At 43.0% G+C, this 14,846-nt stretch overlaps 1 non-coding gene across 1 annotated transcript; it reads left to right on the top strand.

Moving 5' to 3' along the window:
• Nucleotides 1-976: 976 nt before the first annotated feature.
• TRNAS-UGA (transfer RNA serine (anticodon UGA)) lies at nt 977-1,058 on the top strand. The gene has a single exon. It is a non-coding gene; the product is annotated as a tRNA-Ser (tRNA).
• Nucleotides 1,059-14,846: the final 13,788 nt, after the last annotated feature.

Below are 14,846 nucleotides of genomic sequence, written 5' to 3'. Positions count from 1 at the left end.
TATGAGAAAGATGAAGTTCCCCTGAACAGTTACAAATACTTAAAATAGTAAAAGGCCCCTACTGTTTTCTGGAAATCTTCCATCAACAAACAACTTGCTGCTCTCGGGGCGCCACGTGCTGCGGAGCTGCGCGTGCGCCCTGGTTATCACCAGCGCCAATTCTCGTGCCTCGTTCCCCGCCTCATTCTCTGAGGTGAGCGACCATAGTACAGACCTACCCGGTTCTGAGAACTTTAACGAAATAACGTAAATAAAGCACCTAGCACAGTAGCTACACTTAACAAGGGAGGAAATTAATGGCATTTAAAGGTAAAATGCAGACCTAATGCACAGAACTTTGTTCTCAAACCACCTGCAAGTCTCCCCATCACTTGAGAAAGCTTGGGAAACACTCGGGACACGATTTCTTCCAGTAGGGCTCAGCAACGAGGGAGTCATTGTGGGGAGAAGAATGAAAGATGACTGAATGAGCAGGAGCCTGCGAGAAGCGAGCCCACAGGCAGCGGTCGACTCCTCACGCCTTCACTCACACCTCCCTCTCAGAGGAGAGCTCGACGCGACCTACGCGGCAAACGCAGCCGGCGACGCAGAAACTTTCCAGGGCGCGGGCCCGGAGCACTGAGCGAGACGAATCTTTGTTTCACAGTTTTCTCGGTGACGTAGTGAGGAAGCGGGAGAGCAAAAACCAGGTCAGAGACCAGAAGCCAAGCAGGGTTGCGACTTTCGATTTTCCGAGCGCAGGGAAGGGCTTCTAAGACTCGCCTTTAAAGGCGTTTACTTAAACTACTTAAGGGAGTTTCTATTATTTCCTCGCGTTCACGGGGTAATTCCCGCAATTTGGGCAGTCAGCCTCAGCCACCTCTCTGTACACAGCAGAGCTCGCGGAAGTTGTAAGCCCCGCCCACTCGTGAGGCTGGTGCGCATGTGCTCAGTTGTTTTAACACTAAAGGATTTCCGCCTTCACGTTTTCTCCGTGGCAGCGATGGCCGAGTGGTTAAGGCGTTGGACTTGAAATCCAATGGGGTCTCCCCGCGCAGGTTCGAACCCTGCTCGCTGCGGAAAAGGAAGAAGCTTTTTTTACCCACTTCCAACAGATGCTGTCATACGATAATCCGTATTCTTCCGGCTGTATTTCCCCTATCTGCCCGCTAAATGGCCCGACTGCAGAGAAGTTAAATGTCTCAAAGAAAAGCCAGTAAATGTCAGTGCTGTAAACATACGCTGTTTACACTAGTGGGAATAGCCTTTATTCCCTTTATACTAAATAGTAACTAACGGTTTTAGAATCTTGTTCCTTGTTCACAAAATAAAAATAAAATGAAGATAAATATTGCCGGGAATTTTCAGGCTATCACAGCCAGAACAAGATATCATCTCATTAAAACTGATGGCAAGGCTAATGCGACCTCTCCTTCCATCCCAGAATCACCTTCAACGGTTCCCCCACCACATCCAAAAGTGGTGTGAAACGGGAGATAATAAAAACTTTTAAAAGTTCAACTTCTAAAGTATGATAGGTAGATCCACATGATGAAACACTGCATGTAGCCACTAAAATGATATTAATGACATGGGAAGACTTTCCCAATACATTGCTAAATGCAAAAAGTCGAACAGGTTGGAAAACAGTATATATTATGATCACATTTTTGTTAAACAATTCAGTTATATAACCGTTTATGTGGCAACAATGGCAGAAAAAAAGAGAGAGTGAATGGGGGCTGGAAAGAAAGAACCAAAATGTTAGCAGTAATTATTATCTCTGGGTGGTGGGATTTGGGGGTTTTAATTTTCTTAACAGATAGTTTCTTGCTTAACTGAGTTTTCTAAAATGTGTATATTGATCCAGTATTTTTTTTTTAGTAATAAAAGGAAATCATGAGGTTAGTCTGAGACCCTGCACATCCCCTTTCTGCTCCCTTCGCCCACTTTCACAATCTCCCTCCCACTCCATGCTTTCCAGGTGTTCTTATGGAGCTCCCTAACACCTTAAGGCTATGGATAGCTTTCTGTGGTACCTGAAGTAGATTCCATCCACACAGCCCCCATCCCATTTGAGACTTGACTGAGCATACACATTCACCACATTCACATCTTCAGTCCCTCCTCTCTGCCCAATCCCCTCCTCTTCTGCCCCCATTCAAGCCACTTATAAATGACTGTACTAGTTTCCTAGCTGATTTCCTTCCCTCTTTCAGTCAGGATCACATTCAGCAGTAATTAACAGAAAAATCTAACTCTAGTGACTTAAATACATAAGGGGTTTGTCTCAAGAAATCTGGGAATAGGCAATTCTCAGATGGAACAGGGAACAGGGCTCTTTCCAGCTTTCTGCTTGCCATTTTTAATGCATAGGCCTCATCCCCTGTTTGTTGTCTCATTGTCCTAAGATGGTTGCCAAATCTCCAGACCTCACATCAGTATTCAGCTAGAAAGGGGAGAGACAATACCCCTCAGTTTATATGTCATTTACATGCACTGTGTAACATGGCTACCACTAGCTACAAGGAATTCTAGTGAAGTAAGTGTTTTTAGCTGAGTGTATTGCTACCTAAGTTAAAATTAGAATTCCACTGTTAAGGAAAAAAGATGGATGGGTACTGAGTGGGCAACCAAATGTATCTTCCACACTCTTCTAACAGGAAAGTCAAAAGGCCTTCAAAACAAGTCCCCTGTCAACCTTCCCAGCCTTCCCTTTCTTCTCTCCCATGTCCTTTTATTAGAAGGCCTCCCAGCACTGTATGATGGCTCATGCCTTTGAACCTTGTTACATGTTCACATACAATTACCTATACGTAATCCTTCTTTTGCCTTAACACTTTCTCCCTTCCTTTGGAGAAGAGGACTGCCTATCATTTGAATTCCCTTCCTAGTTAGAGGACTGGCTCTCTTTTCGAATCTACATGTAAGACTCTAATTCATCTTTGCTCCCCCTTCCCCCATCTCCATCACAGAAGCTGAAAAAAGCCACTTATTAGCTTCCCAGACTCCCTTGGCACTAGGGAGGCAGCATGTGACCTAGGCCCAACCAATCAGATGTGCCCACCCGCAACTTTCAATCAGAGAGGTTAATGCAAAGAAGCAGGGAGGGTAAGGATCCAACCTGGTGGTGAGCAGAGGCCATAGTAGCAGCTGCAGGGATTGCTAAGGGCAGCAGCACCAGGGCTGCAATTGGGGTTTACAGTTGTTCAGCAGCGGCGACAGTAGTGTTTATACCCAACTTGCTCTGTGGCGTCATTCTGCCTTGATCTTGGGCTTTGCCTAGCCTAACTTACTCCTGTCCCATTTTCCAAAAGTGGCTTTAGCCCTCCTGGCAATTCTGTGAACTATTTAATATCCTTCCAGTAAGTATTCTGCTTAAATCAGCCCCAGTCAATTTATTTTCTTCCAAATATCAGATATAGCTTCCCTTTTCACCCCACTATCACCTGCTGGGGAAATTCATGTTCTTTCTTCCACCTTCTGAGTAAAGCATTCCTGCAATTTCCAGGGTTGACCCAGAAGCCCCATTTTTATTCTTTTATTCTTGCTACTTATTATAGCAAGGCTCACATTGATCTATTTCTGCCTGTTTGCCTCTCTTCCCGCTAAATAGTAAATTTCCTGCAAACATAAAAAGGGACCATGTCTCTTATCTTTGTACCCCTGCCTCACACAGAAAAAGTACTCAATAAATCTTTAACGAAAGAATGAATAAATACCTGAATCTGCACACAAATCCACACTCAATCCCTAGAATACCCCCAAAAAATGGGCGAGGGAGGAAGCCAACTTGCTATCCTCCTTTTGAAAGTCACTAACCTTTGCCCTTAGCATGAGTTAATTCAATATACAATATCCTCTTCTCCTTCCCTTTCCATTGCCTTCCCTTTCCTTATTTTTTCCTTGCGTTCTTTTTATTTGTCTTCTGTTCCCTTGTTTTCTAGCACTGAAAGGGCAGATTGAACCAGGAGGTAAGTGCATACAGACCTCCATCTCTCTGGTCACCCCCCATGCCCATCTCCCTGAGAGTGGTTCACTTTCACCCTGGCCGCCGTGTAACCTGAATGTCAGCTCTCTCCACGGGGAGCAAAGGAACATCCACCAAAGACTTTAGAGAGGAGATATGGAAGAGGTTCTGCAGTGCACTCCTCAGAGGACACAACCTCAACATTTCTCTTCATCCAAGTCCCCCAGCCCCTTCGCTCTCCTGTGCATCCCCTGGAGCCTGCCTTTTCCAACCCAGCTGCACATGGTGCATGACCTTGAGGATTTTCCCTCAAGACCCCAGCTTTTTCATTCTTTTAGAATACAGAGTAATCCAGCCGTGTCCCTGTGCATTGGCATCAGTGTGCCCAGCAATCAAAGAGCTACCCTTAGAAGGCAGAGGAGGTTATAAATGTGATACCAAAGTCTCCTGCCCCACCAAATATTTCTCTACCCACTTCTATTAATACAGGATTAATCCTGCAACTTCCCAATCAGGGTTCAAAAAGGTTTTCAGTGTAGATGGACCGAAGGGAATTTTTTGTAAATTGTAATCAGTTGATCTGAAGGCAAATACTGAACTCATAACCATCCCTCCCTTCCAAATCCAAGTCCTTCTCCATGTTCTTCCAGTTTGTAGCATCTCCTGCCACAGAGCAGGACACACCCACTTGGAATCATCCTGATACTTGCTATTCCTCACCTCATTTCCTATCCAACCCAAGTGCCACTGAGTTTACCCCTAAATATTCTCAGAATCCACTTTGTTCCAAATCTACCACCACCACCCAGTCTAAATCAACATCACCTCTCATGTCACACTTGTTTTAAGATAAAACTTCTTTCATAAGTAATCCTTCACATCGGCTGTTATGTCTTCACAAGCTCCCCATGCCCACCTTTGGAGGAACTGCTCCCCAGTGTGCCCATGTCCCCAAGAACATGGTCTTAGGCTCTCTCTAAATGCTAGAATGCAAACAACTAACGATGATACCTAAGTCTTAGCTCCTGCAGGGGTTAGAGTGACAGAACCTCTGACACTGGAATTTTCAGACAAAACAGATGACTTTTTTCTGTCTGAAGCACTGATGGAGAAAACTTAGAACTTTCAGCTCTTGTTCTAATGACTACTTTTCTTCCCAACCTACATGAAGGTAATCAGACAAGCTCACCCAAGCTAGTAAACTGGATGTCACAGGAAATTAGTTATTTCTTTTTCCTTCCCACTCTCTCCCACTTCTACTCATTAGTCCTAGGTCTGGGGACACTCTTTCATGGACTGGATTCTGAGGCCTAAAAGAGTGGATGGGATGGACTTAGATTTACCTTAGTTGCTTTGCCTGGTACTGGGCTGCCAGGGGAGGCATGAGTGAGCAAGGCCAGGTCTCCATTGGTATCTCTAGGCCATTCCGAAGACTCCAGTGACAGAGAACATGGCCCATGGGCTTCATGCTCTTGAAGCTTTCTGCTGCCTGAGGTCAGGGAAGGAGAAGAGTCAGGGATTGGTAAGATTCTCACTGAGGTACTGAGGTAGGGCACAGCCCCCGCCTGGTCAGTTCATCAATCCCAGGTCCCATTCCAGGGATCTCAGAGCCCTTTGTTCTTTCATATCACATTTATTCCCAAACACTTTTGGGGGATATGTTTCCCTCCCAAACATATTCATTTGAGACAAGATTCTCAGAGTATTTGTCCAGCAAGGGACTTTTAGACATATTTCACCTGACACCACATAAGATAAGTATACACAGTGTCCATCCAAAAAGTATTTATCTTCCAGATGCAAAGATACATACATCAGTGGAGAAAGACTGTCAGTGTTTTAAAATAACATGTATTAGGATGTTGGAGCACAGAAATGCCACACTTTTTGGTACACACCTCTACTACAGACATCAGCAAACATTTTCTATGAAAGGTCAGCTAGTAGATATTTCAGGCTTTGCAGGTCATGTGGTTTCTGTTGCAACTACTCAACTTTGCCTTTGTAACATGAAAGAAGCCATAAACAAATGAGTGTGGCCGAGTTCCAACAAAACTTTATTTACACAAGCAGGCAGAAGGCTGGATTTGGCCCACAGGCTGTAGTTCACCAATCCCTGTTCTACAGGACTCTTCCCAGTATAATAAAAAAAAAGTTTTTCCAAGTTATAATTGTTAAGATACAATTATTTGGGACATTGTTAAGAGGCTGGTTAACATTTTACTCGTTCTTTCCAGTTTATACGTATCTATGATATCTTACAATTTCCATTAACATAAAGATATCAAGAAAGGACATCAGTAATATATGCATGAGACAAAAGTGGGAGTGAATGCTTTCTAAGATCATTTCCTCTCAATACATCAGAATGACCCAGAACCTTCACAGCAAAGTGAATCAGTTATACATATACATATATCCACTCTTCTTTAGATTCTTTTTCTATATAGGTCATTATAGAGTATTGAGTAGAGTTCCCTGTGCTATACAGTAGGTCCTTTTTCGTTTTCTATTTTTTATATAGTAGAGTTACATGTCAATCCCAGTCTCCCAGTTTATCCCTCTCCCCTGCCCTTTCCCCTCTGGTAACCATAAGTTTGTTTTTTACATCTGTGCCAAATCCTTATTGATGACCATTAAAGTTGTTTCCAATCTTTTGATTTTACCAAAGAAAAAAGAAAAAAGTGCTTCGAAGAAAATCTTGTATATATGACATTTTCTAAAGGAGGGATCTTAATCCCAGTTATCCATTTTCATGTACAATTGAGAGAAAGCGATCAGCCCTTTGTGCAAGTAACAGGAACTGGCTTCAAGAAATCAAACAGTTCTAAAAACATAGTCTAACCTCAATAAAGCTGAAAAATAAATTTTAAAAAAAAGGTATAGTCTACGCAAATACCCTAGAAAGAAAGGGGAAGCCTCCACTCTGCTAATCTATTCCATTTCCAGGGGAAAGGAAGGGCTAGAAGTAAAAGTACTCATTTATCTTCTGACATCTCAAATGAGTCAATTCTTGGAAATTTTCCCTTCCCTTCCCCCTTCTGTCTCCCCTCTCCTCTGCTTAGCTCCATACTGTCCCCAGTAATTACTGGGCTTCCTGGAATTTTTATTAACAATTCAAGATGCTCCAAGAGTAATTTCTGTGACCACAGTCTCTGCTAACTCAGTGCTCTCTGGGGACAGTGCTCACTGCCTCTGGCTCATAAAAAGGACAACAAAGTCTGGAGTTACAAAGAATGCAGGTCTGAACCTTCCCTGCAGAATGACCATGGTTATTTGTAAGGCAAGGGAGTGATGAGAGGTCCACCAGACCCACTCTCAGCTCCTGTTTCTACTTGTAGAAACTTTCAGGGGTAAGATGGATGACTTGAGGAATTTTTTTCAGTACCTACATTAATATCATGGCACAGTCCCAACTACTTTGCAAGACTGACTTGAGGGTGGATTCACTGTAGAAACAAATTTATTTCTTAAATGATGGCAAAGAGGTTCAGAGACACTCTTACCTATTGCTTTTCCTGGTCTTGCTTTGGCCATGAAAATTTGCCAGTATATCGTTCAAATCTACTTGTGACAATTTGATTTTGCTTCTCGTTCATCCAGGCTTGAAAAATGACCACAGCTCAGGCAGATTGATGCTTCCCAGCCACTCGTTTCTAACATGTATTAATACATCAGCACCACCTTCGAGTAGTACATCTTTCTAAATTATTCTTTGTTTTTATCCCCAGTGCTTTTTAAGCTTCGTTAAAAAAATAAACCTCTAACCATTTTTCTCAAGATTGTCTCTATAAAACACCCAACCTGCCACTGACTAGGCTATATCTTCATATTTCAATTTTTTAGTTGCTCTTTTTTATTATCTGTTACTATTACTATAGCATTCTCATTGAGGGGAATATTTGGCTACTGAGGAAATAAGGAGAGGTTTTCATCTGTCAAAAACCAAAGTTCGGGCTTCCCTGGTGGCGCAGTGGTTGAGGGTCCGCCTGCCAATGCAGGGGACACGGGTTCGTGCCCCGGTCCGCGAAGATCCCACGTGCCGCGGAGAGGCTGGGCCCGTGAGCCATGGCCACTGAGCCTGCGCGTCTGAAGCCTGTGCTCTGCAACGGGAGGGGCCGCAGCAGTGAGAGGCCCGCGCACCGCAAAAAAAAAAAAAAAAAAAAAAAAAAAATTCAGCTGTGTAAATTTGAAGATCTAAGTGGCTTTCTTCAACAATTCTTGAATCAGCCAGCATCCCATCTAGTAAATAGAAAGGCTCTGAGACGTTGTACAAAAATGGAAGGTTTTTACAGGCAGAATGGGGTGGGACAAAAAGGTAATAGCAAAAGAAAAGATTGTTTCAGTCCAGGCTGACTTCTTTGCGGGGAAGGGAACGGTAGGAGTCTTTGTCACACAGGTTACCTCAGTAGGGCTGATGAGGAAATTTCAGACTGACTGTTCAAAAGGACACATTTCTGGGAGGAGTTGAAACTGCAATTAAGTCTTGCTGTTTCAGGGACAAATGACTTCATTTGGAGACTTTCTTTTTTTTTTTTTTTGCGGTACACGGGCCTCTCACTGTTGTGGCCTCTCCCGTTGCGGAGCACAGGCTCCGGACACGCAGGCTCAGCAGCCATGGCTCATGGGCCCAGCCGCTCCGCTGCACATGGGATCTTCCCGGACCGGGGCACGAACCCGTGTCCCCTGCATCGGCAGGCGGACTCTCAACCACTGCGCCATCAGGGAAGCCCAAGGGGCCTCTTTTTTTTTAACACATCTTTTCTGCTAAAGCCCACCACATAGCTATAGCATTTCCCAGTTATGACTCTTCTGCAATGTCACAGGTTCTGGTGGGTATTATATTTGAAAAAAATGATAAAAGTATCAAAATGCTTATATCTGTTCTAAAATGTAGGTTTTATTATTCAGGTATGGTGAGGACAACAGATCCGGAGATTACCACTGAAAAGATAATTTGTTATTTGCAGTGTTGACTGAAAAGAAATGCACAAGGTTGTGAATTGTTTTATTGGGGGCCAAATGAGGACTCTGGCCTGGGAGACAGCCTCTCAGAGAGCTCTGAGGTACAGCTCCAAAGAGGGCAAGGGGAATATCAATATTATATATGAGTTTAGTGAAGGGAGATATGTGTAGTCAAGCACACATCTAAGCAGAAGGTTGCTGCTAGTTATGAGGAGCAAATGTCTCCATTAATGATTTTAGTGCTTTTCTAGATATGAGAAGATGCAAGAAATTGGGCTCATAAAATCTGAAAATATCTAACTATCTGAATGCCTGTTCTGCCAGTTTTTCCCAGAGCACAGAGTGCCTCATTCCTGAACTCCTTTCAGGGTATGTTGAAACTCAGCAACTGCAGTGGCTTATGACCTAATCCTTGGAAAGGCAGATGGCAGGTGACGATTTTTAGTTGGCAACAGTTACCAAAGGGAGGAGTCATACCAAGCCATTGGGGATGGGGGTGGGGCAATGCTGGGAAGCTCTGGGTCTGTCCAGAGTAGAGGAAGCATGGGGGAAACGTGGGCTAGTCTCTACTTTGATTTCTGTGAGAAGGAGCTGGTGAGGCAGGGTAAATAGGTTTAGGATTGGCTAGTTTGAATGATTTCAGCAGGCTCCTGGGTGTATAAGGGTTGTTCCTAGTTGCCTGGTATCTGGCCCTGGAGTGATGAAGACCTGGGAATAGTGGCCCTGAGGTGGTAGGGGTGTGGGCTGAGGGTTGGTTCATTTGCATGAACTGCAGGTGAGAGGCATGCCTGCAGGTGAGATGCTTACTGTCTCCAGGAATTGGCTAGCCTGGGAGGGACAGTCTCTCCAGGGTTAGTAAGGCCCTAGATGTCAAAGCCTCAGAAATACAGAAAATAGAAGTATATAAGTATCGGTAAGTATCTCAGCAAGAAACAGAAGGCACACTCAATTTATGGCAATTCTATATGGGTTTAGTAAAAAAGACTATTTTCAAAGGTATGGAGAGGGTATAGAAAACCCACAAGGGACAGCAAAGTGGTGCAAATAAAGAATGTCCCTTGCCATCCCGTTCTACAAGGATTAAGTCAGTAGCCACTGCAGTCACTGACCTACAAGGACACCCTGAAAGGAATTCAGGACTCAGGACAGGATGAGGCACTCTGTGCTTTGGGAAAACAGGCAAAACAGGCCCTTAGACAGTTATATTTCAGGAAAAAATTTTATGAACCCGGATTCTTGCATCTTCCCATACTTAGAAAAGCACAAAAATAATTAACTGAGATATCTGTTCCCCATGACTAGCAGCAACCTTCTACTGAGATGTGTGCTGAGCTGTACCTACTCCTTAGCCAAAATCACATATATATTGGCCTCTCCCCTTACCTCTTCAGAGCAGTTCCTCAGAGCTCTCTGAGAGGTTGTCCCCCAGGCTGTAGTCCTCAGTAAGTCCCCAAGTAAAACTGAAACTCACAGTCCTCACGTTGTGCCTTTTATAAGGAGGCGGAGTGGCCACCGGAACCCAGAAGAGAGTTCTGAGGAGAGGGCTGCTCCAGAGGAGTCGTGCACGGTGATCCTGCAGGGAGAGGGCTGGACCTGCTCACTCTTCTCCCTCCCGCTACTCTCTGACTGGGCCTCCCCATTGGCCAAACGCCACTGATCAGTCTCTGCAGCTGAAAACAGGACAGAGAGTGGGTCTGAAGGGGGAAATGGAGATAGCCAGGACCCTGCCTTACATAAAACTTGGAAAACAGAAAATAAAAATAATTATTCATAACTGAGCACCTTAACACACCAACTTTATCACTTTATCTATTTCTTTCCTGTTCTATGTGTATATAGTTTAATACATAGTTGCATTTAAAATTAAATCACTGACTATTTCAAACACAGACAGATACACAGGAAATAATACAGTATTAAAAAACAAAATTCAACTGAGTAGATTTTAAAGATTTAATTGGCTTTATTGCACAATTCATGAATTGGGCAGCACCTCATCTAGCAAGTAGAAAGGAGCTCTGAGGAGCTGTACAAAATGGAAGGTTTTTATAGGCAAAGGGGGAAGGAATGAGAAGAGAGTAGATGACCTCATCTTCCTTTGGGGGATGGAAAAGGGTTATGTGGCAGATTACCTCATTCTTCCTGACCAGAGAATTCCGAACTGACTAGTTAAAACTACATTCTGGGGGGAGATTGAATCTGCAACTAGGTTAGGTATTAAGTTTCAGTTTGATGATGTAGGCTTAGCACAGGTGACTCAATTTGTGGCCTGTTGCCTCTTTTTTTAACAATCATATATAGTATATTTTATATTTTTCATTAAAATTATTTCATAAGGTTTTTGCTCTTGTCTTCATAATCATGATTTTTAATGTCTCTCTAACAAACTAAACAGTAACTGCATCAAATTTCACAAAGCAATTGTTGCACACTGAGGCTGCTTTCTTTTTTGTTTTTGCTAAACAATAATGTTAAGTAATGATGTGATGTACATCTCTGAGATATAAGCTTTTTTCCACGTTTTATGTTATTTCTTTAGGATCTACATCTCCAAGAATGAGAATATTGAGGCAAAGAATATGAACATTTTTGTGTCTCTAAATACATATTCCTAAACTGCATTGCTAAAGAGCTGTGCCAATGTATAGTGCCACCAATAATGCATAAGAGAGCTGGAATCACAAAACCCTTATATACATTGAATATTTTCACTTGCAACTTTTATTTTGCTAATTTAACAGGTAAGCACACTCCTCATTTTTATTTGATCTGTTTTTCTTTGATTACTATTACAGTTTCTATGTTTTACCATACATTTGTTTACTAGTTGTACTTGCTGCCCAATTTCTGGCTTTCTAGTGAATCAGCTACTGGTCCCTAAAACTGCTGCTGAAATTGACCCTTAGGGGAATCCCTACTGAAACAGTTGAGCGTCATGGTGAAAAGACAGCAATATCAAAGGACAGAGGCTAATGAATGTCAAGCTAAGGGTTATTGTCTTAACATCTACCTTTGGGGTAACTCTATCAGATTATAAGATTTATCCACCCCTCCCCTAGTATCCTCCTTGCCCTGTGTTCCACCATTTAAAAGAACTTTTTTTGCAAAACTAAATTCAGCCTGAATGACTGCAGTAATTAATCATGTTACTTTCTGGTTTTATTGGCAATATGATGATCCATCATCTCTCCTGGGAGATATTGGGGGTAGCTGGCCTTGACTGACTGATTCTGAGATACATGTGGGTCTATTATGGTATAGACCATCATCATAATCAATCATCATCATCTTCTCTCTTTCCTTATTTTACAGGCTATTTGAGGAAGTATCTTCCTTGACCCACCAAAATCCAGGGCAGTGAGGGGTTCTTTTTATGTCAGAGATTCTCAAACATTAGAAGAATCACCTATGACAGATCAGTAAAAACACAATCCCTTGCACCTCAATGTTGGAGATTCAGATTCAATAAATATGAGGTGAGCCCAGGAATCTACACTTTTTTAAATGATTGAGATGCAGGGGTGTCTAAGGACCACACTTTGTAAATAAAACACTGGTACAGATCCTTGGGATAGGAAGTGTATCTGTACTGAAAATAGTCAAGATAGAGGCAGAAAAGAGTCTGGAAATGGGGAGGAGGGGGAATGTAGTCCAGTAAGAGGTCCTTCTGGGTCCATTCTCCAAAAGTGTCATTGTGGAGGAAACAGTTCAAATAAGACCAGAATTGGGTGGAGAAGGTAGTCAAAGTGTGGCAACTTTTTTATATTCAAGGGATTCGGTGGTCAACAAAACAACCTGTCCCTATCCTGTTGAAGGTTACCATACAGTGACACTTAATTCATTATTAACATCATTTGGTGATATTTAATTATATTTTCAGTATTACTCCTCCCTACACCCTATTTCCTAACATGCTAAAATGTATCTCTAAGCTTCTGCATCAATCCTACCTATGACCACAAAGTTTCAGATAACCAGTGGTCCTTGGCGTGCGCGCGCGCGCGCACACACACACACACACACACACATTCCCTTTGTGAACAAAGTGTTTCTCTTCCACACAGCATTGACATCAGCATACTGGCCTGAGCAACTTTCAGAATTGCTGGATTGCTTAAGATTTCTTCTAGGTTTTATTCATGAAATGTCTGTGGTGGACAAGGATACCAGCCGACCACACTGTAGAGGTGCAGAGGCAAAGAAACAACCAGATCTGGATTCTTTTTGCAACATCACAGCAACTAACAAGTGCTTTTTTGGGGGGGTGGGGGGGGAACCCTTCTCCTACTACTAAGCCAAGGCTGCCATCTTGTGGCCATCTGAGGAATGGTGACACAAGCTTGCAGATTTTAAGAACTTTTTTTAAGGGAACCATGTGAATATATTGATGGAAGAAAAGTCTTAACACTTTCTTGTCATACCTTCCATCAATTTTTAGCTTAGATAGAACTTACTTTGGATAATTTTGAAAATAGAATAGAAAAAAATTCTACTCAGAGACGCACAGAAATTTAGAAAAGATCTTAGAAATCACCTTATAAAGAAATAGCCACACTTTTTGTAAAACTAGTTCACCAAAATGCCAAAGTCTTGACGTATCTACCACTCAGCCAAAATTGCTAGAAACCAGATTACACATTTTTCACACAGTAACTGTGCACTGTGAAATTCCCCTTTATCCTGAAATGAAACCACTCCTAAAGAAAGATCTCATTTGATACTCATTGCAGAAACCAACCTGCCTGTGTTTGAAGTGCTCTCCCTGACTCATTTTTCTTCAGGGCTTCAACAATACGTGCATATCTGCAGTTCTGATGTCTTCCGTTAAGCAAACAAACGTCCTTCTTTCCAAGCCCTTGTTAAACACCTACAGTACTGTGTCACTTTCTTGTTTCCTCTCTGAAACTAGTTGTAAGGCTTAACTCTCATCATTGAAAAGCACAAAACTTCAACCCAAAAAATATCTACCCTGGTGGCACAGTGGTTAAGAATCTGTCTGCCAATGCAGGGGACGCGGGTTTGATCCCTGGTCCGGGAAGATCCAACATGCCGCGGAGCAACTAAGCCCGTGTGCCACAACTACTGAGCCTGCGCGCCTAGAGCCCGTGCTCCGCAACAAGAGAAGCCACCGCAATGAGAAGCCCGTGCACCGCAACGAAGAGTAGCCCCTGCTCTCTGCAACTAGAGAAAGCCTGCATGTAGCAACAAAGACCCAGCGTAACCAAAAATTTAAAAAAAAAAAAAAATCTACCCTGGGCAAGCACTTTAGTTGTCCTCAGCACAGTTTTGGGCATTGTACCAAATGCACAAGCAATGTCAGAGCTCAGTGAGGTGGAAGCCCCGGTGGGGAGGGAGGCTCTCAGAGACTGACTGCCAAATAGAAAATAGAAGATCAGTCCAGTCCCTAGCAGAACTCAGAGTAAAGAGTTAAAGAGTTACATGCAAACAAATGGCTTTTTCTCTAGTTCTCTGAAAGAGAATTTTTATCAGAGATTTGTATAAGATTATCACAAATACAGTGTCGTTGTACCAAGCTACTTTTGTTGGTCTACTGTGCATGAGGTCAGGGACTCAGTGAGGGGATCCAGTGGTGAACAAGACAGATCCTGTTTCAAGAAGTTCACAATCTTGTAGTAGCGATAGACAGTAACCAATAACAAGCAGGTGATGCACGCTACAGTAGGCACAGATTGGTTCAGATGATGTAGGAGCACCTGAGCCAATGTAGGGCAAGCAAGGAAGGATTCCTGGTGTAACCCAACCCCCTCACTTTACTGAGGAGAAAATAAATCTTTTGTATTGAATGGCTTGCCCAATGTCTCTGAGTTAGAAAATGGCAGATCCAAGACCAAAAGCCACGTCTGTGACCCCAGGAAGGAACTAACAGAGGCCCAGAGGACCTTGGCTTATTCAGGAAATTCTAGGGGTCTTG

This window comes from Globicephala melas, chromosome 16 (genome assembly GCF_963455315.2).
Source record: "Globicephala melas chromosome 16, mGloMel1.2, whole genome shotgun sequence".
In the NCBI taxonomy this organism is placed as follows: domain Eukaryota; kingdom Metazoa; phylum Chordata; class Mammalia; order Artiodactyla; family Delphinidae; genus Globicephala; species Globicephala melas.
Note: the sequence above shows the minus strand (reverse complement) of the source record. Positions and strands in the feature narration are given on the sequence as shown.